Raw genomic sequence first — 27910 nt, 5'->3', positions numbered from 1 at the left:
TGCAGACCAACAGGTAAGTACACTGGGTGCACATTGAATGGGCTATGCCTGTGTGGAGTGGGGTGGATGCTAAGTTGGTGGGGTGGGGGGCGAATGAGGAGTGCAACGCACGACAGATGAGAGCATGTGCCATATGGCAAGGTTGGGGAGGGGGCCAATCGCATCTAACATGCAGGAATTTGATGATTTCTCCTTCCCACCCTGTACATGTCAAATAGGTCAGCGCCCATCAGAAAGTGGACATATGGCGTGCCATCGCCAAGGAAGTCCGGGCCCTGGGGGTCCACGTCAGACGGGGCACCCACTGCCGCAAGAGGTGGGAGGACATCCGCCGCGGGACCAGGAAGACCGCCGAGTCACTGCTGGGGATGGCCTCCCAACCTAGGAGGGGTGCCAGTCGTACCCTGACCCCCCTGATGTCCCGGATCCTGGCGGTGGCCTACCCTGATTTGGATGGGCGCTTGAGGACATCACAGCAGACACAAGGGGGTGAGTATCAGCACATTCTGCTATCTCTCTGCGCAGTGGAGGCGTCTGGGTGGGGGAGGAGGGTTGGGGGTGACATTAGGCCAGGGCGCTTTCTGTAGTGTAGTCCTCTCCTTTAGGCAAGGACCTGTGCTCCCGGCCCCCACCTCTGTAGGGTGACAAGTACAGCTATCGATGGTCCAGCATCACACATGTGCGCCTTTGTCGTCTCTAGACCTGTTGTCCTAGTCAGAAGTACTGAGTAGTGTACCCCGAATGCGCGGCTTAGTGCATGAGGCTCCTGTGTCTGTCCTCTCCGCCAACAGTGTTGACATTGCATGCACTCAACCTGGTCTTCGTTTTTCTCCCCCCACCCTTCTTCTTCGTCTTCTTGTGCATCTGTGCATTAGCATCATCAGGCGGAGGAGAATTGGCATCGGAGCACAAGGGAGCTGCAAGTCACAAGGCCCTGGTGGGACCAGGAACAGACACCAAGGGCACCAGTGATCCGGAGGGCGAGGGGAGCACCACAACGGGGACCGGTGGTGACACCAGCGACAGCGACACGTCCTCGGATGGGAGCTCCCTAGCGGTGGCGGCAACATCCGGGCCCCCCGCCTCTACAGGTACAGCCGCCACCCAGCGCACCAGCTCCGCCCTCCCAGCAGCCCCTCAGCCTACGCTCTGTGCCCGCTCGCCCAGGAAGGCGGGCGTCTCCTTCGCCCCAGGCACCTCAGCCCCTGCCCCTGTTACCCCTGCTGCCCTCAGTGAGGAGGTCATTGACCTCCTGCGGACCATCATTGTTGGGCAGACTACCCTTTTGAATGCCATCCAGGGGGTAGAAAGGGAGGTGCATCGGAGCAATGTCTACCTGGAGGGCATTCATTCGGGTCAGGCTGCCCATCAACGATCGTTCAATGCTCTGGCCTCAGCACTGACGGCAGCCATTGTCCCTGTCTCCAGCCTCCCTCTTCTGACTGCCTCCAGCCTGTCTCTGTCTCCTGTTCCTCAGCCTATCCCATCCACACCATCAGACCAGCCTGCACACACCTCAACACCCAAGGGCAGCTCATCCAGACACAAGCACCACAGAACCCACAAGCATTCACGCAAGCAACACCCAGATGCAGACATTCCAACAGTCACTACCACCTCTGTGTCCCCCTCCTCCTCGTCTCCCTCCTCCCTCCCTGTGACGTCTACACTCACACCTGCATGCACACCACCATCAGCCAGTGCTTCCATCACCAGCACACCCTCCAGTCCAGTCCGCACACGTGCAGTCACCACCCCCACTACCATTTACACGTCCCCTGTGTCCTCTCCCACTGTGTCTGTCACCCCTTCTTCCAAGACACACAAACGCAGGCAGACACCCACCCAACAGCCATCCACCTCACGACAGCCTCCAGCACATGCACCTGCACCCAAAGACAGCACACCTGACTCTCCTACAACCACATCCTCTTCCTCCACTTCCATCTCCACTTCTCCTACCTTTTACCTTGGTCCTAAGAAAGTTTTCCTTGCTAATCTTGACCTCTTTCCCTCCACTGACCCACCCCCTCCATCTGCAAAGAGTCCCAAGAGCACCTCAGCCACCACCAGCCCAGCTTCGAGTGTCACTGTGGTGCATGGGTTCTGGAGCCCACCCTTTGCCAGCAGTGACACTTCAATCAGCAGCAAGGGCACAGCCAGCCCCCCACCAGGCAAGAAGACCAGGAAGCTAAAGGGCCGCCGTGAGAGGACTGACACAGCTGCCCCCAAGGAGCCAAGTTCGCCCACTTCACCAGCCACAACATCTAGGGGAGGCAAGGGCCCGAGAGCCCCATCTAAGGAGCGAAAGGGCAGCAGGGCGGAAAAGTCAGCCAGCAGGAGCGCGGAGCAGGAGGGGCCCACAAGCCCCATCCCGGGTGTTAGGAAGGACACCAAAGGGCCCAGGACTCTGTCACCGAAGGGTCCAGCAACAGCACGGTCAGAGGGCGACTGAGCAGGGAGTCCAGGCCAGGTCTGGCTCCCTTGACCTACTGGACGAGCACCGCTGAAGAGGGCCCCGCCGTGCAGAAGAGCACCGCTGAAGAGGGCCCCGCCGTGCAGAAGAGCACCGCTGAAGAGGGCCCCGCCGTGCAGAAGAGCACCGCTGAACAGGGCCCCGCCGTGCAGAAGAGCACCGCTGAAGAGGGCCCCGCCGTGCAGAAGAGCACCGCTGAACAGGGCCCCGCCGTGCAGAAGAGCACTGCTGAAGAGGGCCCCGCCGTGCAGAAGAGCACCGCTGAACAGGGCCCCGCCGTGCAGGAGAGCACCGCTGAAGAGGGCCCCGCCGTGCAGAAGAGCACCGCTGAAGAGGGCCCGCCGTGCAGAAGAGCACTGCTGAAGAGGGCCCCGCCGTGCAGAAGAGCACCGCTGAAGAGGGCCCCGCCGCGCAGAAGAGCACTGCTGAACAGGGCCCCGCCGCGCAGAAGAGCACCGCTGAACAGGGCCCCGCCGTGCAGAAGAGCACCACTGAAGAGGGCCCCGCCGTGCAGAAGAGCACCGCTGAAGAGGGCCCCGCCGTGCAGAAGAGCACCGCTGAACAGGGCCCCGCCGTGCAGAAGAGCACCGCTGAGCAGGGCCCCGCCGTGCAGAAGAGCACCGCTGAAGAGGGCCCCGCCGTGCAGAAGAGCACCGCTGAAGAGGGCCCGCCGTGCAGAAGAGCACCGCTGAAGAGGGCCCCGCCGTGAAGAAGAGCACCACTGAACAGGGCCCCGCCGTGCAGAAGAGCACTGCTGAACAGGGCCCCGCCGTGCAGAAGAGCACCGCTGAAGAGGGCCCCGCCGTGCAGAAGAGCACCGCTGAACAGGGCCCCGCCATGCAGAAGAGCACCGCTGAACAGGGCCCTGCCGTGCAGAAGAGCACCGCTGAAGAGGGCCCCACCATCTCAAGCACCGCTCCGCTGGGCCCCGCCGTCTCAAGCACCGCTCAGCTGGACACCCTTCATCTCAAGCACCGCTCCGCTGGGCACCGCCGTCTCAAGCACCGCTCCGCTGGGCCCTTCCTGTCAAGCACCGCTCCGCTGGGCACCGCCGTCTCAAGCACCGCTCCGCTGGGCACCGCCGTCTCTAGCACCGCTCCGCTGGGCCCTTCCTGTCAAGCACCGCTCTGCTGGGCCCCGCCATCTCAAGCACCGCTCCGCTGGGCCCTTCATCCCAAGCACCGCTCCGCTGGGCACCGCCATCTCAAGCACCGCTCCGCTGGGCCCTTCATCCCAAGCACCGCTCCGCTGGGCCCCGCCGTCTCAAGCACCGCTCCGCTGGGCCCCGCCGTCTCAAGCACCGCTCCGCTGGGCCCCGCCATCTTAAGCACCGCTCCGCTGGGCCCTTCATCCCAAGCACCGCTCCGCTGGGCACCGGCATCTCAAGCACTGCTCTGCTGGGCCCTTCATCCCAAGCACTGCTCCGCTGGGCCCCGCCGTCTCAAGCACCGCTCCGCTGGGCCCCGCCGTCTCAAGCACCGCTCCGCTGGGCCCTTCATCCCAAGCACCGCTCCGCTGGGCCCCGCCATCTCAAGCACCGCTCCGCTGGGCCCTTCATCCCAAGCACCGGTCCGCTGGGCACCGCCATCTCAAGCACCACTCCGCTGGGCCCCGCCATCTCAAGCACCGCTCCGCTGGGCCCTTCATCCCAAGCACCGCTCCGCTGGGCCCCGCCGTCTCAAGCACCGCTCCGCTGGGCCCCGCCATCTTAAGCACCGCTCCGCTGGGCCCTTCATCCCAAGCACCGCTCCGCTGGGCACCGCCACCTCAAGCACCGCTCCGCTGGGCCCCGCCGTCTCAAGCACCGCTCCGCTGGGCCCTTCATCCCAAGCACCGCTCCGCTGGGCACCGCCATCTCAAGCACCGCTCCGCTGGGCCCTTCATCCCAAGCACCGCTCCGCTGGGCCCCGCCATCTCAAGCACCGCTCCGCTGGGCCCTTCATCCCAAGCACCGGTCCGCTGGGCACCGCCATCTCAAGCACCACTCCGCTGGGCCCCGCCGTCTCAAGCACCGCTCCGCTGGGCCCCGCCATCTCAAGCACCGCTCCGCTGGGCACCGCCGTCTCAAGCACCGCTCCGCTGGGCCCTTCCTGTCAAGCACCGCTCCGCTGGGCACCTCCGTCTCAAGCACCGCTCCGCTGGGCACCGCCGTCTCAAGCACCGCTCCGCTGGGCCCTTCCTGTCAAGCACCACTCCGCTGGGCCCCGCCATCTCAAGCACCGCTCCGCTGGGCCCTTCATCCCAAGCACCGCTCCGCTGGGCACCGCCATCTCAAGCACCGCTCCGCTGGGCCCTTCATCCCAAGCACCGCTCCGCTGGGCACCGCCATCTCAAGCACCGCTCCGCTGGGCCCCGCCGTCTCAAGCACCGCTCCGCTGGGCCCTTCATCTCAAGCACCGCTCCACTGGGCACCGCCGTCTCAAGCACCGCTCCGCTGGGCCCTTCCTGTCAAGCACCGCTTCGCTGGGCACCGCCATCTCAAGCACCGCTCCGCTGGGCCCTTCCTGTCAAGCACTGTTAACGGTTCACTGTGCCCACCATGCCTCCTCCTTGACCAGTGGAGACTGTAATCCACCTGATGGACTGTGGCTTTGCACTCCCCAGGATTGATCAGTGGGCAACCCACCCACTGTAGAGACTTGAGAGACTGTGGCTTTGCACTCCCCAGGATGGCCGAGTGGCCAAGCCACCCACTGTAGAGACTTGAGAGACTGTGGCTTTGCACTCCCCAGGATTGATCAGTGGGCAACCCACCCACTGTAGAGACTTGAGAGACTGTGGCTTTGCACTCCCCAGGATGGCCGAGTGGGCATGGTGGCCCCTTCGTGGATCTGGCGTCGTGGAATCATGTGGCTGTGGTGCCCCCCCCTTCCCTTCCCCCTGAGGTTCCTGTAGTTTTTTCATCAGATGCCCCTGCAGTGTTCTCTCCAAAGGACTCAGGTCTCCTGTGTGGGCTTTGCCCTTGTGTTGCTACACTTTGGCCCACGGACACTTTGAATCTCGTTAGATGTGCATGACTTATTGCCTCGGTTTTTCGTATGCACTGGATATTGAATTTGGATTTTTGATTTGTTATTGCTATTTGACCGTGACTTATCAGTGGTTTTTATTTCCCATAAATTTCGAGTCACTATTTAATTATGTCCTTGTTTTCTTTACGGGGGTTTGGGTGGTTTCACTGTGACTTGTTGCTCTGCATTGGTGTGTACATGGTTTGGGGGGGTGGGTGTATCGCGTATGTGTGTGCCCGGAACCTTTCGTCGTCCCCCCTCCCCTGTGTCGTAGGTGCAGTACTCACCGTTGTCGTCTGCGCCGGCGTTCGTACTCGTGGTAGATGAGCAGGTAGACGAGAGCAGGTAGGATGTTTAATTCGGGTTCCATGCTGTCCTCCTTCCTCGTGGAGTGCGTAGAGGTGCGCGTTTTCCCGTTCGTAGTCTGTTTCCGCCGTGTTTTTATCGGCGGTGCTCCCGCCCCGGAAAAGGTGGCGGATTGGCCGGTCATGATAGTGTGGGCGGTACACTGTCTGCCGCCTGGCTGTTGGCGGTGACCACCGCGCTGTTTGTCGGTCCCGCCGTGGCGGTCGGAGTGTTAATGTGGCGGGCTGTGATGGCGGTTCCCGCCAGGGTCAGAATTCCATTTTTTGGACCGCCGGCCTGTTGGCGGGTTGGCCGCCGCTTTATCACCGACCGCCAGGTTTAGAATCACCCCCCAAGCCCCCTCCAGAACCAGTGGAGATTTACATCCTCTACCTCTGTCCTTGGCAGGATGAAACACTCTGGGCACCAAGCCCCCTCCAGAACCAGTGGATAAAGGCATCCACTACCTCTGTCCTTGGCAGGATGAAGCACTCTCGACACCAAGCCCCCTCCAGAACCAGAGGAGAAAGGCATTCACTACCTCTGTCCTTGGCAGGATGAAGCACTCTGGGCACAAAGCCCCCTCCAGAACCAGTGGAGAAAGGCATTCACTACCTCTGTCCTTGGCAGGATGAAGCACTCTGGGCACAAAGCCCTATCCAGAACCAGTGGAGAAAGGCATCCACTACCTCTGTCATTGGCAGGATAAAGCACTCTGGGCACCAAGCCCCCTCCAGAACCAGTGGAGACTGTTATCCACTTGAGAGACTGTGGCTTTGCACTCCCCAGGATTGTACAGTGGGCAAACCACCCACTGTAGAGACTTGTGAGACTGTGCCTTTGTACTCTCCAGGATTGTACAGTGAGAAAACCACCCACTGTAGAGACTTGTGAGACTGTGGCTTTGCACTCCCCAGGATTGTACAGTGGGCAAACCAACCACTGTAGAGACTTGTGACACTGTGGCTTTGCACTCCCCAGGATTGTACAGTGGCCATGTGGCCCCCTCGTGGATTTGGCGTCGTGCACTCAACCGGCTGAGGTGCCCCCCTTTCCCTTCCCCCTGAGGTGCCTGTTTTATTTCTATCTGATGCCCCTGCAGTGTTCTCTCCATCATGTTCGGGTAACTTGTGTGGGCCTCGCCCATGCAGTGTGGGCCCATTGTTCCAAGGACTTAAATGGTGTAATACCTGGACTTCTATTCTTGGTGTATATATGAGTGTAAATATATTTTTGCGTACTGGATTTGAATAGATTACAATGGTGATACTCATTTTCTTTTGTCTTTGCATTCTTCCGGGGTGGTTGGGGGGTGTAACTTTAATGTATCATGCTGTATTAGTGTGTGTGTTGTCGTGGGTGAGGGTGAGGGTGGGGATGTTGCGTGTGTGTGTCCCTGTTTTTCCCTCCCCCTCCCCTGTGTCATAGGTGCAGTACTCACCGTGGTCTTCGCCACCTGCGTTCATGCTTCTGGTAGAGGAGCAAGAAGATAAAGGCTGGAAAAATGTGAAGCTCTGGTTCCATGGCGTCCTGGTTCCTCGTGGGGTGTGTAGAGGTGAGCGTTTTCTCTTCGAAGTCCAGTTTCCGCCGTGTTTTTGTTTGCGGTGAATCCGCCCCCGAAAAGGTGGCGGATTGGTAGGTTGTGATACTGTGGGCGGTACATTGTCTCCCGCCTGTCAGTTGGCGGTGACCGCTGCGCTATTTGTTTGTACCGCCTTGGCGGTCGGAGTGTTAAAGTGGCTGTCTTTGTTGGCGGTTGCCGCCACGGTCGTGATTCCATTTTTTTTCCGCCGGCCTATTGGCAGTCTTACCGCCGCTTTAACACCGACCGCCAGGGTTGTAATGACTACCTTAGTATTCGTCAAATATTATTCCAATCAATTTCATGTGAGTTAAAACATAAAAATAAATTATTTTCAGTTACCCTTAGAAGAACACACAAACTGATAAGTTTAAAGTTCAGTTACATTATGTCAGCAGTCCAGTCTATAATTACAGACCCTATTAGGCCAGTAGAAACTGTAACACTTCGCTATAGAGATCTATGTAATGTAGTGTACACAAATTGGTTGTTGCTCATAGAAGCAAAGGTAGTGTAACAATAACATAAAGATTGAATGGGGGTATCGGATAGGAGGAAAGTATAGTTGGTATGTATGTTGTTACCACTAGCATCAAATCATTGATTACCATACACTTCCAGTATTTACACAACAGATTTGTCCATTAAGAAAACATGCAGTTCTCTCTGAATGTTAAGACCCTTATCTTTTCTCAGAACCAGAGTTCAGTCACCCCCTCTGGGTCCAGTTTCAGCCACCACAATTCCATGAAAACTAATGTTAATGATGTCAGAGTAAGATTTGTGTTATAATGTAAAGTAACAGGAAAATTGTTATTATGATTTTTGACAGCTATAATGTGTTCCTGTATCCTTGCTTTAAGTGGTCCAAAGCTGCTCCCCACACAGAACCGTTGGCATTGTCATAGAACGCAGTAGACCACATCTCTGATGTTACAATTCATAAATCATTGTATGTGATGTTCTTGTTTGGTATTGCATGTGAAAGAAGTGGTCCGGTTCTGAGCATATTTACATATATTACATTTACAATATTTGAAAAAGCCTTTAGGACATGGTGGGAGCCAGTTTGTGTCTGTGGTCCCATTCGAAAAATGTGACAAGCATAACTGGTCCCTCAATGTCCTTCCTCTACCATGTGTGATGCGTGGAGATTCAGGTACATATTTGGATGGAGTACCATCTAACTTCAACAAATGCCAATGTTTCCTCAAAATTCAAAACATATTATGGGTCTGTGATAAATATGTGCTAATTAGTGTAAGCCTTTTCTCTGTGGAATTCTGGTGTTTAGAATGTGTGAGAAGTGTTGATGTAGTAGTTGAGGTAATTATTTTTCTGACTGTGATTAGAACATTCTGACTGTAAGCTCTACATCGGAATTGGTTCTCCTTTGTTATAAGTTCATTGAAAAATGTGATCATTACTACAATTCCTCCTGAGGTGAAATACCTCTCTAAATGGAATTCCTTTTAATTATGAGGCTTAATGCAAACTCTGTGAATGCAAGATTGCATTGCATGCCATAGATTTTCTGTGTAGTTTGGATGCTATTTTGTTATTTTCAGTATACAAGACAACATCTGAAAATTCAATTTTCCTAGGATCTCAGGCCCTCATTATGAAATTGGCAGTAAATCCCACTTACAGCTAACCTGACGCCTGCCAACATACCGCCATGGCGGCAAATATCCGTTCACCATATTATGACACACACACAACAATCCAACAGAATACAGCCACATACACAAATCCACCAGCCTAAAGGTCAGTGCTAAAGTGGCAGAACCAACACCCATACCGTTACACCAACAGAACAACGCTCACCACATTATGACCAACGCAACCATTGGCGGTACATACAGCCGTGCTCATAATGGACAACCACATACAAGACAACACTACATTGGCCAATACTAAAAACACACACCTGACACTCATACACACACCACACCCACCCACCCACAACACCATAAAAAACATACCCACATTACCCACAACACTTTACAAACAAAAATTACTGCAAGGAGATTGACACAAACATCACATAGACAACTAGACACACACACACACCACATATACCCATACATCCCTCACGTACCCCACATACCACACCCCACCAAAATACTCAACACACTCTCACCAACACAACACCCATGTCCCCACAAAGGCAACCCCATTTCACTGATGAGGAGTTAAGGGTCACGGTGGAGGAAATTGTCAGGGTAGAGCCACAGCTGCTTGGAGCAAAGGTACAGCAAATATCCATTGCCAGGAAGATGGAGCTATGGCGGAGAATCGTCAACCAGGTCAACGCCGTGGGACAGCACCCAAGAACAGGGGACGACATCAGGAAGAGGTGGATCGACCTACGGGGGAAGGTACGCTCCATGGCAGTAAGTCACCAGCTCACCATACAGACGACTGGTGGTGGACCCTGCCTCCTCCCCCTCAGCTCACAGCATGGGAGGAGCAGGTCTTGGCATTACTTCATCCTGAGGGACTCGCTCGAGTAGCCGGAGGACTGGACACTGGTAAGTCAACATTTTCCACTTATCACCCCCATACCTGAAAGCCATCACACACCCTCACCTTCACTCCCATCACTCCACTCCATCCCACACACTGCACCTACACATATGACTAACCCCAATGCTTAGCCCTGCATGCTATGCCAATGCATGGACAGCCCCCCCCACCCTTGCATGGACACCAATCACTACAGCATGCACAGCAAGGGGAAACTAACAATCCCATAATACATTACCATACACAAACAAAGACGGCAGGGCAAAAGCAACAATAGAGGGGAAGCCAGGGATGTACAATATGTCACAGATAGAAAGCATAATACATCACTTACATCCCCACAGGTGCCCCAGCCAATGTCAGCAAAGAAGAGGTGCCACAACTATCCAGTCCCCCAACAGAAGATGCCCCCAGTGATGACATTAACTCTGGACTTCAGGATCTGAACCAACAACCTGGCCCATCAGGGACCGCTGGACAGTCGGTCACCCATGCCCACTCACAGTCCATCACAGAGCCTCCCCCATCATTATCCAACACCACAGCACCCTCCCAGCATCCCCACACCTATGTCCCCAGGACACATTAATCAGCAGTTTTCCCACCTGCACAGGGACCCCAGGCCACACCTCGCCCCCAAGACAATCAGGGACCTGGGGTCAGTGGCAGTGGGCACACCATTCTGGGGACACGGGCCAACGGGGACACTGGGAGGACCGCTGTGCACCAGGGGAGGACAGGCCCAGGGAACCGACTCTCCAGGAGGCACTCACCGAGATCCTGGGAGCTTACCAACATTCTCAGGACACGATGTGCCAGATCCTTGACAATGTGCAGGAGAACAGGCGGCTGCAGGAGGAACAGCATCAGGGGATCAGGGAGAATTTGCATGCCATCAACACCACCTTGATCTCCATAGCAGGGATGCTGGCAGACATGGCCAATATCATGAAGGAAGCAACAGCACACCAGCAGGCCACTACTACTAGCCAGTCCATTGAACAGCCCTCCACTTCTGCTGCAGCTAGTGGGCAGGAGGGCCCACCACAGGACCCACAGGCCACCAGCACCCCTCCCCTGCAGAAGGTGAACCACCCCGCAAACGTTCCCTGCTACCCAGACAGAAGCCAGCGACACTTGCCAAGACCACCACCAGGAAATTAGACTCTCCTGATTGTCACCCTTGTGTCACCTTGTCTACTTTGAACTGACATTTCTCCCCTTCCTATGGCTCATTGGACACTAGACCTGTGCTACAAACAGACTAGAACAATACTCTGAACTTTCCTCATCATCACCCTATTCCATTTGTCTTTCCCCTCCATTTCATGGCTCTATAACTTGACTACTAGTATTTTGTGTGTTGAAAATGTGCATTTATGGAAACAGTCACATCTAGTGCAAATGATCTGAACACTATGCACCCCTCCCCTGAAGAAGGTGAACCACACCCCAAATGTTCCCTGAGACCCAGACAGAAGCCAGAGACACTTGTCAAGTCCACCACCAGGAAAGGAGACTCTCCTGAGTGTGCCCCTTGTGTCTCACACTGTCACCTTGTCAACTTTGAACTGCCTTTTCTCCCTTTCCTATGGCCTTTGGACACTGGACCTATGCTACAAACAGACTGGAACAATACCCTGTACTTTCCTCCACCATCACCATCACCCCATTCCATTGCACTTGTTCCTCAATTTCATAGCACTACAATAAAAACCCTTGAACACAACTTGACTACTAGTATTTTATGTGTTGAAAATGTGCATTTATGGAAACAGTAACATCTAGTGCAAATGATCTGAACACTATGAGATCATAGAAATAATGACCTGTAGCTGTCTGTAGTCATCACATCAGTACACAGTTGTTATCTCACCAATATCAGTTAAGTGACAAGCCATAGGTGACAGTAAGTTGAAATGCATCATGCTACAGCCACACAGAAAACATCAATATGTCGGAGGAATGGTCAGTTGCACGGTCTCACCTGTGTGTCATTGGAAATATTGACGTGTAACTGATGTTCTGTGTCCTCATCCTCATCCACTGCATCCTCATTCTCACTGTCCTCAGGGTCCACTGGTGTCACAAGGGCATCTCCAGTCTCCTCCTCTTGCAGAAAAGGTACATGCCGTTTGAAGGCCTGGTTGTGCAACATGCAGCATGCCACTACTATCTGGCAGACCTTCTCGGGTGAGTAGTACAGGGATCCACCTGTCAGATGGAGGCACCTGAACCTGGCCATCAGGAGCCCAAAGGTCCTCTTGATGATCCTTCTGGTTTACCCATCTGCCTCATTATAACATTCCTCAGCCCCTGTCCTGGCATTCCTCACAGGGGTCAGAAGCCACAATAGGTTTGGGTAGCCAGTGTCACCTGCAAGTATTGAAGGACAACATTTAGCCTCACACAATGATTACACCTGAAGGCATACACTAACATACACTGGGTGGGGACAATTGCTCACCGGTTAGCCACACCATGTGCCTCTGTAGTTGGGCAATTACATTTGGGATGCTGCTATTCCTCAGAACAAAGGTATCATGCACCGGCCCAGGATACTTAGAATTGACGTGGGAGATGCACTGGTCCAACATGCACACCAATTGCACATTCAGAGGCATATTTATACTCTATTTGCGGCAAATGTGCGTCAAAATTTTTGACGCACATTCGGTGCAAACCTTGCCCCATATTTAAACTTTGACGCCTAAGCCTGCTGACTTCAAACTTCCTCCGCATGAGTAATTTTTTGGATGCGGGAAACTGCCTTGCGTTAATGACATGCAAGGTAGGCGTTCCCGCCCAAAAAATGACTTTAAGGCCTGTGCGCCTTATTTATACTCCTGCATCATTTTGACGCACAGGAGAGGACGGGCCTTAAAGATGTGCATCGTTTTTTATCGCCTGGTTCCGGGCAGGCGTTAAGGGATCTGTGAGCTCACTTCCATGGTCTCTGACCATAGAAGAAGTCCAGAGGTCTCCTTCCCTGCCCCCAGGTACACCCCCTGCCACCCTCGCCCAGCCCTGGAGGACACCCATGGATGGGGGGACCCATCCCAGGTAAGTACAGGTAAGTTGAAGTTATTTTTTTAAAGTGGCATGGGGGGCCTATTTTGGGACCCCCTACATGCCACTGTGCCCAATGCCCATGCCCAGGGGACAGAAGTCCCTTAGGCATGGCCATTGGGCAAGGGGGCATGACTTCTGTCTTTACTAAGTCAGGAGTCATTTCAATGGGGTTTGTGCATCAAAAAATGGCGCAAGTCCGGTTTGAGGCATGATTTTTGCCTCAAACCTGACTTGCACCATTTTTTGACGCACAACCCCCATTTTACCCTAGGCCGGCTAACGTCATTCCTTAAATAAGGCTCCCGCATGGTGCATAGGAATGGCGTTAGCCGGCAGTAAACTTTTTGACGCAAACCAGCGCCGGTGCTGGTTTGCGTCAAAAAGTATAAATATGGGCCTCAGTGAGTGGAAACTCTTACTATTCTGGAACACCTGTTCATTCTGGCGAGGGGGGCTAATGCAATATGTGTCAATCGCCCCAACAATATTGGGAATCTGGCCTTCACAGTGGCCAGATCTTCCACCTGGGGTAAAGCTATGGAGCTGCACATGTGTTTCACTAGGGCAGACAAAACTCTTGCCAGTATGATTGAGAACATTGGCTGTGACATTCCTGCTGCCAAGCCCACTGTCACTTGGAAAGAACCAGTTGCCAGGATATAGAGCACTGATAGCACTTGCACAAGAGGGGGGATCCCAGTCGGATGACGGATAGCAGATATCAGGTCAGGCTCCATTTGGGCACACATCTCTGTGATTGCGACCCTGCCCAGTATATAGGTGAGAATAATGTGCCTGTCCTCCAGTGTAGCCAAGTCCACGAGGGGTCTCCACACTGGGGTATGTCTCATCCTTCTATGTATCCGCAGCTGTAGGTATCTAAGGGACCCAAGAATGAGTAGGCTGTCACAACTTGAACAATGGAACCCCAACCTCTGTGTACATAGTGCATTTATCTGATGGGACAGTGGAAATGGCGAGGTATGTAATAATCTAGGCTGTGACGCAGTTAAGGTTGAAATGAACGTTGTCTGCCCCTATAAAATGGCGACCGCCTGTCCTGTATGTAGGGACAGGTGGAAGTGAGGTGACTCCACCAACGTTGGGCGTCATGGCAGAAGGTGGTTTTGGATAATATGGGGATCTATGAAGTACAGTGGCCAAAGGGGATCTGCACCGGTGGTGACGGTGTACACTGCCGCGGACGTGACAGCCATTTTCTATCTGTGACCTGTGTCTGGAACCTACCATGGCCCGTGTGATGGCAGAAAGGGCCCCTGCCTTCACTTCGGAGGAGTTGGAGCGGTTGGTGGATGGGGACCTACCCCAGTACAGACTGCTGTAGGGCCTTCAGACCAACAGGTGAGTACACCTTGGACACAATGCATGTGGGAAGAATTCATGGAGATGTGTGTGCAAGCATTATGTCATCGGGGGAATGTCTTGTGGTGGTGTACATGGTGTGCGCCGGCTGATGCCTGTGCCAATGGTGACGGAAATGACATTGGTGGGCCATATGTGTTACAGGCTAGATTGTATGTGAAATGGTGTCCTCCTGTCTGTATTACCTCTGCAGGTCAGCGCTCACCAAAAGAAGTGATTATGGCGTGGCATCACCAAGGACATGCAGACCATGGGGGTCTATGGCAGGCAGAGCACCCACTGTCAGAAACAGTGGGAGGACCTGAGATGCTGGTCATGGAAGACCCCGGAAGCCAAGCTGGTGATGGCCTCCAAATGGGGAAGGGGTGCCCTTCGGAACCTGACCCCCCTGATGGCCCGCATACTAGCATTCGCCTACCCAGAGCTGGATGGTCACTTGAGGGAATCACAGCAGCCACAAGGGGATGAGTATTATGGGCATTACTACAATAATTGGCAGTTGGCATGGGGTCCGGGTGGTGGGTGTGAGTTAGTGGGTGCCCCAGAGACCGGGCCAGACATTGCAGCGTGATCCAGCTCAAGGGTAATGGGTGTATGGCAAATGCAGGTAACCTGGCTTGATAGCAATCCATGTCAGTCAGCGCTTTGTGGGTCCCAGGGGGGGGGCAGTTGGTGGTCTGTTGCCTTCATCTTGCCGTGGCATTTAGCCAAATCACTGGCAGTGCAATGCATAGTGCTCAAGCCTGATCCCTGTGTGTGACAGTGCTGTGTATGCCAACTGTGGTGTTCATGCAGTAATTTACCCAGTGTTTTATTTCTCTCTCTTCCCCCTTTTTTCTACTGTCATCCTGTCCATGTGTATATTAGCATCATCTGGCAGAGGGAGCTGCATCCCACAGGACCCTGAAGGCAGAGTCCGCTGACGCCGAGGGAACCAGTGGGACCGAGGGTGAGGGGAGCACCATGGCAGAGACAGGAGGCGACAACACAGACTCAAATGTCTCCTCCGATGGAAGCTCCCTGGTGGTGATGGACACCTCTGCAGGTACAGCCGCCACCCCCATACCAGCACCACCCTCCCAGAAGACCCTCAGTGAATTGCCCGTGCCCCCTTACCTAGGAGGGTGGGCATCTCCTTCACCCCAGGCACCTCAGGCCCTGTCCCAGTGAGCCCTGCTGCCCTGAGTGAGGAGGATATTGACCTCCTGAGATCCATTTCTGTAGGGCAGTCAACCATTGTGAATGCCATCCAGGGGCTGCAATCCACGATGCAACAGACTTATGCATTCCTGTGGGGCATCCACAGTGGATTGGCAGCCCAACAATTCAATTTAGGCTCTAGAATCCTCTTGGATGGCAGTATTTGTCCCTGTTCCTACCATCCCCCCTCCAACTACCACTTCCCAGTCCCAGTCTCCTCAGCCCCAACCTATCCCATGCACACATACAGATGGGCATGCACATAAGACAACACACAAGAGTGGCACAGTCAAACACAGGTCCCACAAGCACTCACTGCTTGTGAGTGCTTCTCTGCCTCTCCTGTCGCCTCTCTTCCTCTTCATCTTCTTCTGAGGTCTTCTGCCTTCTGTTCTTCGTATCTTCATCTGTGATCTTCTGCTCTTCTGTGAACTTCTGCTCTTCTGAGTTCTTCTGAACTCCTGTTCTTCTGTTCTTCTGTTCTTCTGTTCTTCCGGTCTTCTGTTCTTCTGTTCTTCCAGTCTTCTGTTCTTCTGTCTTCTGTTCTTCTGTCTTCTATCTTCTGTCTTTGGCTCCTCTGCCCCCTCCGTCTTCTTCTCCCCGCGCCTGCCCTCCTGTTCCTGCCTCATCCCCCTCCCTCACTCGCCCCCCCCTCTCTATCACCGCTATCTAACCCATTCACTATCTACCTCCCTCTCTCCTCCTATCCACCTATCTCTCTATCTCTCTATCTCTCTATCTCACTATCTAACTCCCTCACTCTCCACCTCCTCCTATCTACCTATCTCTCTATCTATCTATTTCTATCGATTTCTCTATCTATCCATTTTCTCTATCTATTTCTCTATCTCTCCCCCCCTTCCCGCCACCCCCTCTATTACCCATTCTTCCTATCCTCTCACTCTACCTCTCACCCTCACCCACCTCTACAACCCCCCTCCCCTATCTTCACAACCCTACTCCTATCTCTCTTCCTAATCTCCCAAACCTCCTAACACTCTCCCCCCTCCACCCCTAAACCCCCCTCCTCCAGCTCTTCTCACTCTACCTGTCCCCCCTCCCTCGCGCTTTCCCGCCGCAACCTCCTGCACGCCCCCGCTCCCCCAGCTCCCATTCGCCCCCAGCTGACCCCTGTCCCCCCTCCTACCTCATATGGCGGCCGCTGCGCGACAGTGGTAGCGACCCTTGACCCAAGGGTAGGTCGCTCCCCCTGCTGCTGCAGCTCCTCCAGCTCCTCCAGGTTCCTGAGTTCCTGAGACCCACCTCGCAGTAAGTACCCGCCACCTCCCAGCCCCTCGCCCTGCCCCACGCTACTCACCCTCTCTCCTGCTTCTTTTCTTCTTCTCTGTTCTTCCTCCTCGCTCCTCGCCTGTAATCTTCTTCTGTACTCCTCTTCTCCCCGTCTTCTCTCTTCTTCTGTGTGCTTCTCTGCCTCTCCTGTCGCCTCTCTTCCTCTTCATCTTCTTCTGAGGTCTGCTGCCTTCTGTTCTTCGTATCTTCATCTGTGATCTTCTGCTCTTCTGTGAACTTCTGCTCTTCTGAGTTCTTCTGGACTCCTGTTCTTCTGTTCTCCTGTTCTTCTGTTCTTCTGTTCTTCCGGTCTTCTGTTCTTCTGTTCTCCTGTTCTCCTGTTCTTCTGTTCTTCTGTTCTCCTGTTCTTCTGTTCTTCTGTTCTTCCGGTCTTCTGTTCGTCTGTTCTTCTGTTCTTCCGGTCTTCTGTTCTTCCGGTCTTCTGTTCTTCTGTTCTTCTGTCTTCTGTTCTTCTGTCTTCTGTTCTTCTGTCTTCTATCTTATTTCTTCGGCTCCTCTGCTCCCTCCGTCTTCTTCTCCCCGCGCCTGCCCTCCTGCTCCTGCCTCATCCCCCTCCCTCACTCGCCTCCCCCTCTCTATCACCCCTATCTAACCCATTCACTATCTACCTCCCTCTCTCCTCCTATCCACCTATCTCTCTATCTTTCTATCTCACTATCTAACTCCCTCACTCTCCACCTCCTCCTATCTACCTATCTCTCTATCTATCTATTTCTCTATCTATCGATTTCTCTATCTATCCATTTTCTCTATCTATTTCTCTATCTCTCCCCCCTTCCCGCCACCCTCTCTATTACCTATTCTTCCTATCCTCTCACTCTACCTCTCACCCTCCCCCATCTCTACAACCGCCCTCCCCTATCTTCACAACCCTACTCCTATCTCTCTTCCTAATATCCCAAACCTCCTAACACTCTCCCCACTTCACCCCTAAACCCCCCTCCCCCAGCTCTTCTCACTCTACCTGTCCCCCCTCCCTAGCGCTTTCCCGCTGCGACCTCCTGCACGCCCCCGCCCCCCCAGCTCCCATTCGCCACCAGCTGACCCCTCCCCCCCTCCTACCTCATATGGCGGCCGCTGCGCGACTGCGCAGCGGGCGCTCCGCTGGCGCGCCGGAGGCGTGCCAGAGGCAAGCCCGTCTCCTGCCCGTCCGCGCCTGGCCCGCGCCCAGCGCCACGACCCCTGGTCCCCAGCTCTCCCAAACCCAGCTGATCTGCTACGACCCCACGACCCCCCTCGCCCTCAACCCAGGACGCTCCAACACCTGCTTCCAAGCTCACCCCAAACGCACCCATGGACACTTCGCCTGCAACTCCTGCAAACGCATCTTCCACCACGCAACTACCACGAACACAAGCCCACGCGCCATCAACCACCTCGATCCATCCACAAGCACGCCGTTGAACTCTGGGACCTCCTGGACTCCACAGCACCGGACGTCGCCTTCATCACGGAGACCTGGATGAACGCCTCCTCTGCTCCAGCCATCGCCACCGCCATCCCCGAAGGCTACAAGATCTCCAGAAAAGACTGCACCAACCAAGTAGGAGGAGGTATCGCCAGCGCCTTCAAAGACTCCATCAGCATCACCACCTCCACCGAAGACACCCCTCTCGCCGCTGAACACCTGCATTTTCAGATTCGCACCGACCCGAGGACCACCCTCAGAGGATCCCTCGTCTACCGTCCTCCCGGACTACGCGCCCCCTTCAGCGACGCCATCGCCGACTTCATCTCCCCGCACACCCTCGCCTCACCGGACTACATCCTCCTAGGCGACCTCAACTTCCATCTGGAACAAAACAACGACCCCAACACCGCCACCCTGATCGACAACCTCGCCAACCTCGGCCTCAAACAACTGGTGAACACCGCCACCCACATCGCCGGACACACACTTGACCCTATCTTCTCCGCCAGCAAACACGTCTTCTTCAGCCACACCTCCGCTCTACACTGGACCGACCACAGCTGTGTCCACTTCACATTCCGATGCGAGACCCGCCACCTCCGCACTCAACCCATCCCTCGTCAACAGTGGAACAAGATCCCCGAAGAGCAACTCTTCTCAGCACTCGCCGCCAACCAACCCACCCTCACCACCGACCCCAAAGACGCAGCCCTCAGCCTCACAAACTGGATCTCCAACTGCGCAGACAATCTTGCTCCCCTCAAACACACGCATCGACAGACCAACACCAAAAAAACCCTCTGGTTCTCTGACACCCTCAAAGAATCAAAGAAAAATTGTCGCGCCCTCGAGAAGGCCTGGCGCAGGGACCACACCGCTGACAACATGACCGCCCTCAAGAACGCTACCCGCGAACACCACCGCCTGATCCGCGCTGCTAAAAAGACCTTTTTCACTGACAGACTGGACAAAAACAGCCACAACAGCAAAGAACTCTTGAGCATCGTAAAGGAGTTCTCCAACCCCAACGCCAACGCCGTCACGCCCTCACAGGATTTGTGTGAATCCCTCGCCACTTTCTTCCATTGCAAGATCAGCGACCTCCACAGCAGCTTCGGACACCAGACCCAACATAACACCACCGAACCCGCACCCCCGGCCATTACCCTCAACAACTGGACCCACATCAACACTGAAGAAACCAAATCCATCATGAACTCTATCCACCCCGGCGCCCCTTCGGACCCCTGCCCTCACTTCATCTTTAACAAAGCCGACAACATCATCACCCCGCACCTCTAGACCGTCATCAACTCTTCTTTTTCTTCTGCTACCTTTCCCGAATGCTGGAAACACGCCGAAGTCAACGCCCTACTAAAGAAACCTACGGCTGACCCGAGCGACCTGAAAAACTTCCGCCCCATCTCTCTTCTGCCTTTCCCAGCCAATGTAATAGAGAAGACCGTCAACAAACAGCTGACCACCTTCCTGGAAAACAACAACCTGCTCGACCCTTCACAAACCGGATTCCGAACCAACCACAGCACGGAAACCGCCCTCATCTCAGTCACTGACGACATCAGAACCCTGATGGACAACGGTGAAACAGTCGCCCTCATTCTCCTCGACCTCTCGGCTGCCTTCGACACCGTCTGTCACCGCACCCTAATCACCCGCCTCCGCTCCACCGGGATCCAAGGCCAGGCCCTGGACTGGATCGCCTCCTTCCTCTCAAACCGTTCCCAAAGAGTTTACCTCCCTCCGTTTCGCTCAGAACCCACCGGGATCATCTGCGGCGTACCTCAAGGCTCATCGCTCAGCCCGACACTCTTCAATGTCTACATGAGCCCCCTCACCAACATCGTTCGCAAGCACGACATCATCATCACCTCCTACGCCGACGACACCCAACTTATACTCTCCCTCACCAAGGACCCCGCCAGCGCCCAGACCAACCTACAAGAGGGTATGAAGGACGTCGCAGATTGGATGAGGCTCAGCCGCCTAAAGCTGAACTCTGAAAAAACGGAAGTCCTCATCCTCGGCAACACCCCTTCTGCCTGGGACGACTCCTGGGGGCCCACGGCCCTCGGCACCGCACCGACTCCCACAGACCACGCCCGCAACCTCGGCTTCATCTTGGACCCTCTTCTCACCATGACCAAGCAAGTCAACTCCGTGTCCTCCGCCTGCTTCCTCACCCTCCGCATGCTCCGCAAGATCTTCCGCTGGATCCCCGGCGACACTAGAAAAAACGTGACCCACGCCCTCGTCACGAGCCGCCTGGACTACGGCAACACCCTCTACGCCGGGACCACAGCCAAACTCCAAAATCGCCTGCAACGCATTCAAAACGCATCAGCACGCCTCATCCTCGACGTACCCCGCAACAGCCACATCTCCGCACACCTGAGACACCTGCATTGGCTCCCAGTTAGCAAAAGGATCACCTTTCGACTTCTCACCCACACACACAAAGCCCTCCACAACAAGGGACCGGAATACCTCAACCGACGCCTCAGCTTCTACGTCCCCACCCGCCTCCTCCATTCCTCTGGCCTCGCGCTCGCTGCCGTCCCTCGCATCCGCCGCTCCACGGCGGGTGGGAGATCTTTCTCCTTCCTGGCAGCCAAGACCTGGAACTCCCTCCCCACCAGCCTCAGGACCACCCAGGACCACTTCGCTTTCCGGAGACTCCTAAAGACCTGGCTATTCGAGCAGCAGTAACCCCCCCTTTCCCCTAGCGCCTTGAGACCCGCACGGGTGAGTAGCGCGCTTTATAAATGTTAATGATTTGATTTGATTTGATTTGACTCACGCAAACACCAGACATTTGCAGACACAACCACATCTACTGCCTCCACTGTCTCCTCCTCTTCCTCCTATGGGGTACAGTGGCCAATGGTGATGTACGCCGATGGTGACGGAACGCACTGCCGAGGACATGACCGCCATGTTCTAGCTGTGCATTCACTTGCTACCTGACCTTTAACAGGAGAGGACCTACACTGCAAGTGCTACTGTGACCTGTATCTGGAACCATCCATGGCTCATGTTACTGGGGAAAGGGCCCCTGCCTTCACCTTGGTCTAGTTGGAGAGACTAGTGGATGGGGTCCTACCCCAGTACCGACAGCTGTATGGGCCTCCAGACCAACAGATGAGTACACTGTGAGCACGATGCATGGGGCGTGAATGCATGGAGTAGTGTGTGTGAAGGCCTCGTGTAGGGGGGGTGGATGGTGGATGGGCCCTGGGCAGCGTGCAGCATGTATGGTGGGCCAAGTCTGTGCTAAAGGAGATGGGAAGGGGCATGGCGGGCCACGAGTGTAACAGGCAGGACGGTCGGACTAATACCATTCCATGTGTCTATCTCCCTGCAGGTCAAAAGAAGGGTATATGGTGTGCCATTTCCAAGGACGTGCGGACCCTGGAGGTCTACAGCATGCGGAGCACCCACTGTTGAAAATTGTGGAAGGACCTGAGACGGTGGGCGCGGAAGATGGCGGAGGCCCAGCTGGTGATGGGCTCCCAACGAGGAAGGGGTGCCCGTCTAACCCTGACCCCCCAATGGCCTGCATACTGGTGATGGCCTATCCGGAGCTAGATGGGAACTTGGGGACATCACTGCAGCCACAAGGGGGTGAGTACAGTGCGAGGAGTACAGCTAGAAGGCATTTACTACTGGGCAGGGGTCTGTAGGTCTCAGGTATGCTGCAATTTACGTTAGGTGTCCCTATCCATGGGCTGGTGACTAGCATTGTGACTGTTAGTGCATTGCCTAGTGCATAGGGCTGTTCCCTGTGTGTGAGTTGTGTACACCAACAGTGGTGTTGGAAGCACCATTGACCAAGTGCCTCCTTTGTCTCTCCCCCCCTTTTTATTTTGTATCCCTGTCCTTATGTGCATTAGCATCGTCTGGCAGAAGAGCTGGGGCACTGGCAACAGAGGGAGCTGCATCCCACAGGACCCAGGAGGCCAAATCCACCAACAGTGAGGGCACCAGTGGGACAGAGGGTGAGGGGAGCACCACGGCAGAGACAGGACGGGACAGTTCTGACATGGATACCTCCTCCGGTGGAAGCTCCCTGGTCGTTGAGGACACCTCTGTGCCCACCCCAGCTACAGGTACAGCCGCCACCCCCTGTACCAGCACCACCCTCCCAGCAGCCCCTCAGCGAGTTTCCCATGCCTGCTCACCCAGGAGGGTGGGCATCTCCTTCGCCCCAGGCACCTCAGGTCCTGTTCCAGTTAGCCCTGCTGCCCTGAGTGAGGAGGCTATTGACCTCCTGTGATCCATCTCTGTTGGGCAGTCAACCATTGTGAATGCCATCCAGGGGCTGGCAGTCCAAATGTAAAAAACTAATGCATTCCTGGAGGGCATTCATACTGGCTTGGCGGCCCAACATAGATCAATCCAGGCTCTGGCCTCCTCTCTGATGGCACCCGTTGTCCCTGTTTCAAGCCTCCCACCTCCAACTTCCTCTTCCCAATTCCATTCCCCTCAACCCCAACCTATTCCAAGCACAAAGTCAGACGCGCATGCACCCAGGACAACACACAAGAGTGGACATGGCAAACACAAGCACCACACTTCATCCCACAGGCACTCACACAAACATCATCCAGAAACAGATATACCAACATCCACTGCCTCCATTGTGGCCCCTTCCTCCTCATCGTCCACCTCCCTCCCAGTTGCGTCTCCACTCACACTGCATGCACTACATCCTCATCCACTACCACCATCACCAGAACAGCTATGAGTACACACCCCTCACTGACAGTCACCACCCCCACATCCATGCACACGACCCCTGTGTCCTCTCCCACTGTGTCTGTGCCCCTCCTCCCAAAGTACACAAACGCAGGCACTCAGACACCGAACAGCCATCCACCTCACAACAGCATCCAGCCCATGCACCTGCACCCAAACACAGCAGACTGACACCTCCTACAACCACTCCCTCTTCCTCCACTCCCAAACCAAATTCCTCTTCCCTGGCCCTTCCCCCCTGTCCCGCACGTCAGGCCAGGGTGGTCAAAACCCAGGCAAGCACCTCAGCCACCCAGTCCACGGGCACAGTAGTCTCCACAGCTACGCCAGGTGGGAGAGGATCCCGGCCACCAGGCAGCCACTCTGAAAGGGTGCCTGTACCAAGTGATGCAAGGAATGGCAAGGAGGCACCCCCAGCTGCTGCAAGGAAGGGCATGGAGGCACCCCCAGCTTCTGCAAGGAAGGCAAAGGAGGCACCCCCAACTGCTGCAAGGAAGGGCAAGGAGGCACCCTCAGCTGCTGCAAGGAAGGGCAAGGAGGCACCCCAGCTGCTAAAAGGAAGGGCAAGGAGCAATCCCCGGCTGCTGAAAGGAAGGGCAAGGAGCATTCCCCAGCTGCTGCCAAAAGGAGCAAGGAGCCATCCCCAGCTGCTGGCAGGAAGGTCAAGGGGCCTGCACCAGCAGGCAGAAAGGACAAGATGCCTGGTGCTGGAACTCAGAGCCCCCACCACCAACCATGGTGTTTCAGCCATCCAAGGCTGCAGGAGATGGGCTAGAGCCTCCCCCTACCACTGCCAGCACTGCCACCAGCCCCTCCACCAGCACCGACACCAGTGGCTCCACCTGCACCGCCACCACCAGTACTGCTGCCAGCAGCAGAAGCCCCAGTGGGCAGCTGTCCGAGATTGCAGGGTGTGGGATGGAGCCTCCCCCCACAACTGCCAGCACCGCCACCAGCACCACTGCCAGCAGCAGCAGCCCCAGTGGACGGCCATCCGAGGCTGCAGGGGAAGGGCTGGAGCCTCTCCCCACCACTGCCAGCACCACTGCCAGCAGTAGCAGCCCCAGTGGGCAGCTGTCCGAGGCTGCAGAGGAAGGGCTGGTGCCTGCCCCCAGCACTGCTTGCTCTGCCATTATCAGCACCCTGCCACCACTGAGCAGCACTCACCGCCGGTGGACAGTGTGTAGTCCTGCATCCATGTGCTGTTGTTCATCCTGGCCCATGCAAATCCTGTGGGTCTGACACCCAGGTGAGAGACTGTGACCTTGTACTCCCCAAGATCTGCATCCCAGGGCACAATGCCCCCTCAAGAACCAGTGGAGAAGCCACCCAATCACCCCATCCTCCACAGGATGAAGCTCACTGGGCACAATGCCCCCTCCAGAACCAGTGGAGAAGACCTCCACTCACCCCATCCTCCACAGGATGAAGCTCAGTGGGCACAATGCCTCCTCCAGAACCAGTGGAGGAGCCATTCACTCATCCCATCCTCCACAGGATGAAGCTCACTGGGCACAATGCCCCCTCCAGAACCAATGGGAGAAGTCACCCACATTAGAAACTGTGGCCTTCCACTCCCCAGGACCAAACAGTGGGCACATGACCCACTCGACAGACTATGGCCTTGCACTCCCCAGGATCAAGCACATGGCATGTTTCCCCCTCCAGAGCCAGTAGGCAAGTCACCCACTTGAGAGACTGTGGCCTTGCACTCCCCAGGATCAAGCACAGGGCATGTTGCCCCCTCCAGAGCCAATGGGCATGTCACCCACTTGGAGACTGTGGCCTTGCACTCCTCAGGATCAAGCACAGGGCATGTTGCCCCCTCAAGGACCAGTGGCATTGTACCATCTTCTGGCTGAGGTGCCCCCATTCTCCATCCCCCTGAGGTGCCTGGCTATTTTCGACCTTGTGCCCCTGCAGTGTTCTCTCTGTGTTGTTGCAGGAGTACAATGGGGCCTTGGACTATGTGATGTGGCCCTGTGGCCCACAGACATTGAAGACTAGGCAATGTCCCTACATTTGTAAATATGTATATACATTTTTATTTGGATGCATGTATTTATACTATTTTATCTTATTACACTCACTTTAATCAATTCCTTTTGTTCTTGCATTATTCCTGAGGGGTACGGTGTGAATATGTAATGTTACTGCATCTGTTTGTGTGTATGGTGTTGGGGGTGGGGGTGCTGCGTGTGTGTGTCACTCTCTTTTTCCTCCCCCTCCCCTGTGTGCTAGGCAGCACTACTCACTGTGGTCGTCTTCGCCGGCATTGGTGTTCATAATTGAGCAGAAGGTAGAAGAGCATGGGGTACATATGCAACTCGGGCTCCATGGCGGCGTGGTTTGTCTCTGAGTCTACACCGGTGAGCCCTTTGACTTCTGAAATCTGTTTCCGCTAGGCTTTTGATGTCGTTGGTACCACCCCAGAAAAGGTGGTGGATTGGTGTCTCATAATACAGTGGGTGGAATATTGTTTTCTGTCTGGCTGTAGGCAGTTACCCGCCTTGGTGCCTGTTGGTTTCGCCCTGGCGGTTGGTGTGTTAAAGTGGCTGTCTGTATGAGCAGTTTCCGCTGTTGTCATAATTTTATATTTATTACCGCCACTTTATAACCGACCGCCAGGGTTTTAATGAGGGCCAAAGTGTTAACCGACAACAATTCTTTACCCTGAACGGCACTCATTTCCTTTGGTTTCGTGACACAGATCTTGTTCTTATTCTGTCTACCTGCCTCCTTTTATGTTTGTTTCTCCTTCTTCTGATCCTCTTGGAGCTTATTTCTCGTACCGTCCTTGTGTCTTTCAAGTTCTACTAAATAAGAGGAAGAGGAGGCTTTGTTCTCTGTGGGAGAAGTAATGTTCACATGGTGATCCAACAGAACACTACTGTCACTACTAATGCTAGGCACGTCTGACTCACTGGATTAAGTTACTGCCAAAGTGATGTCTATTTTTCATTACTAGAGATAAAAAAAGGCTTAATGTAATCAAATCTTTATTAAAAAAGTGAAGGTTCTACCATTTCGGTAGCCATTCTCTTCTTTTTTACTTTTTCTGGTCATTTGCTTTTTAATGTACATTTGGTGTGAGTCTAACACTTCCCTCAGAATTTTATAATTTTCTCTGTCTCTTCTGGTAAATTCATTTCTTGTATTTCATCTTCTAATTTCCTTATTTCTATCATTAGTGCCTCTCTTCTTATTCCTGCATGCTTAATTAAGATGGCCATCATACTGTATGTGGATGATAGCAACAGGTGTTCCCATTTCTGTGACAAGTCTACATCTGAGTTTTCAAAAGAAGGTAAAATGATAACCCAAAGGTCCTTGGTGCTCGTTTAAGATCTATGTATTTCTTTAGTATGGTGGCATCCCACCACCTGGACAATTCTGGTTTTCTAAGGCATTCAAGTCTGATAAATTTATGTTTAAGGCACTATGAGAGATCTCTTTTTTATTTGTATTATTAATTTTATTAGATAATATTTCCTGCAATTACTTGTCTCTGTCATCATTGAAAGAGGTAATTGTAATCGCAATGTGTATATACCCCGATTCAGAGTGCAGAACACTACAAAATAAAAAGGTAGTAGTTGTGTACAGAATACACCTCTTAAATGGAATTCAGTAAAGGGCAAAGTACAAAACACATAGGACCTCATTTACAAGAAAGTGGTGCAGTGCGGCGCTGCGCCAAAATTGGCAGTGATGCCCTGCATCACTTCAGAAATGCAGGGATGCGCCATATTTATGGAAATATGGTGCACCCATGTGCTTCCCCTAGTGCTGGCACTAAAGTTAGCAGCCTAGCTTCAAAACAGGCACCCTTGCACCACAGTGAAAGGGTACCTGTATTGCAGGGAATGATTGTTAATGTGCAGGAAGGTGATTTGTTACTTTCATGTGTGTTACAGAATGTAGCCCACATAGAAGTAGCAAATCATCATTATTTAATGATTTTTTATGTGAAGGAAGGAACACCTTTCTGCACATAAACAATAATTGACGGCATTTTGCTCTTGTTATGTGTGCTGCTGAAGGCAGGACACTTAGAACAGTAAAAACAAGGAGAAATAAAATATTTCTCCTCGTTGCTTCATGCTAATGCCACACCTGGGATGACGCAAGTTTTTGGCACTGCCTCACGTTTACAATTTATCGTAAATCTGAGGCAGCGCCAAAATGTAATGGGTGTTGCGGTTGAATGTCCACAGCAACACCCATTGCACACTCCTTTCATGGTAAGTGATGCATGTAAGGGGCCTTATTTACAAGGTGTGTTAAGCAACAAAAAGTACCACGTGTAAAGTACACAAAGGAGATTAAGACACCAATATATTCATAACGTAAACCAGTGTGAACCCATGCAGCTTTGATTACATTAATACTGCACTGGGATCATCCCAAAGGATACCATTATGGTTTCATATTTAGTTATCATGCATGCATGATCTCACATTGACAATGGAGCGTTCACCATTATCAACATTAATTGGTCCTCTTTTTACTGTTACCATAGCTTATCTGTCTTTATAACTAAGCACTACTTACCTGGACTGGAAGAGTTTTACTGTTCAACGACTTCTGCTATGGACATATCCTACTTACCGTACACTGACTGCAAATGTCAGTGATATTCATTAATAAATAAGGATAGCAGGTACACTATTGCGAACATGATATGTAAGAATAAATTGGTGTGTTTCTCCCTTCTCCTATAGTAATACTATGTGATTCTTTAAGCATTCAAATTAACTGTCCCCTTTTTTGAGACAAGACTGACAATGTAGACGAGTTGGACAAGTCCTATA

This window comes from Pleurodeles waltl, chromosome 5 (assembly GCF_031143425.1).
Source record: "Pleurodeles waltl isolate 20211129_DDA chromosome 5, aPleWal1.hap1.20221129, whole genome shotgun sequence".
Taxonomy (NCBI): Eukaryota; Metazoa; Chordata; class Amphibia; order Caudata; family Salamandridae; genus Pleurodeles; species Pleurodeles waltl.
The sequence above is the reverse complement of the archived record's forward strand: the minus strand, read 5'-3'. Positions refer to the sequence as shown.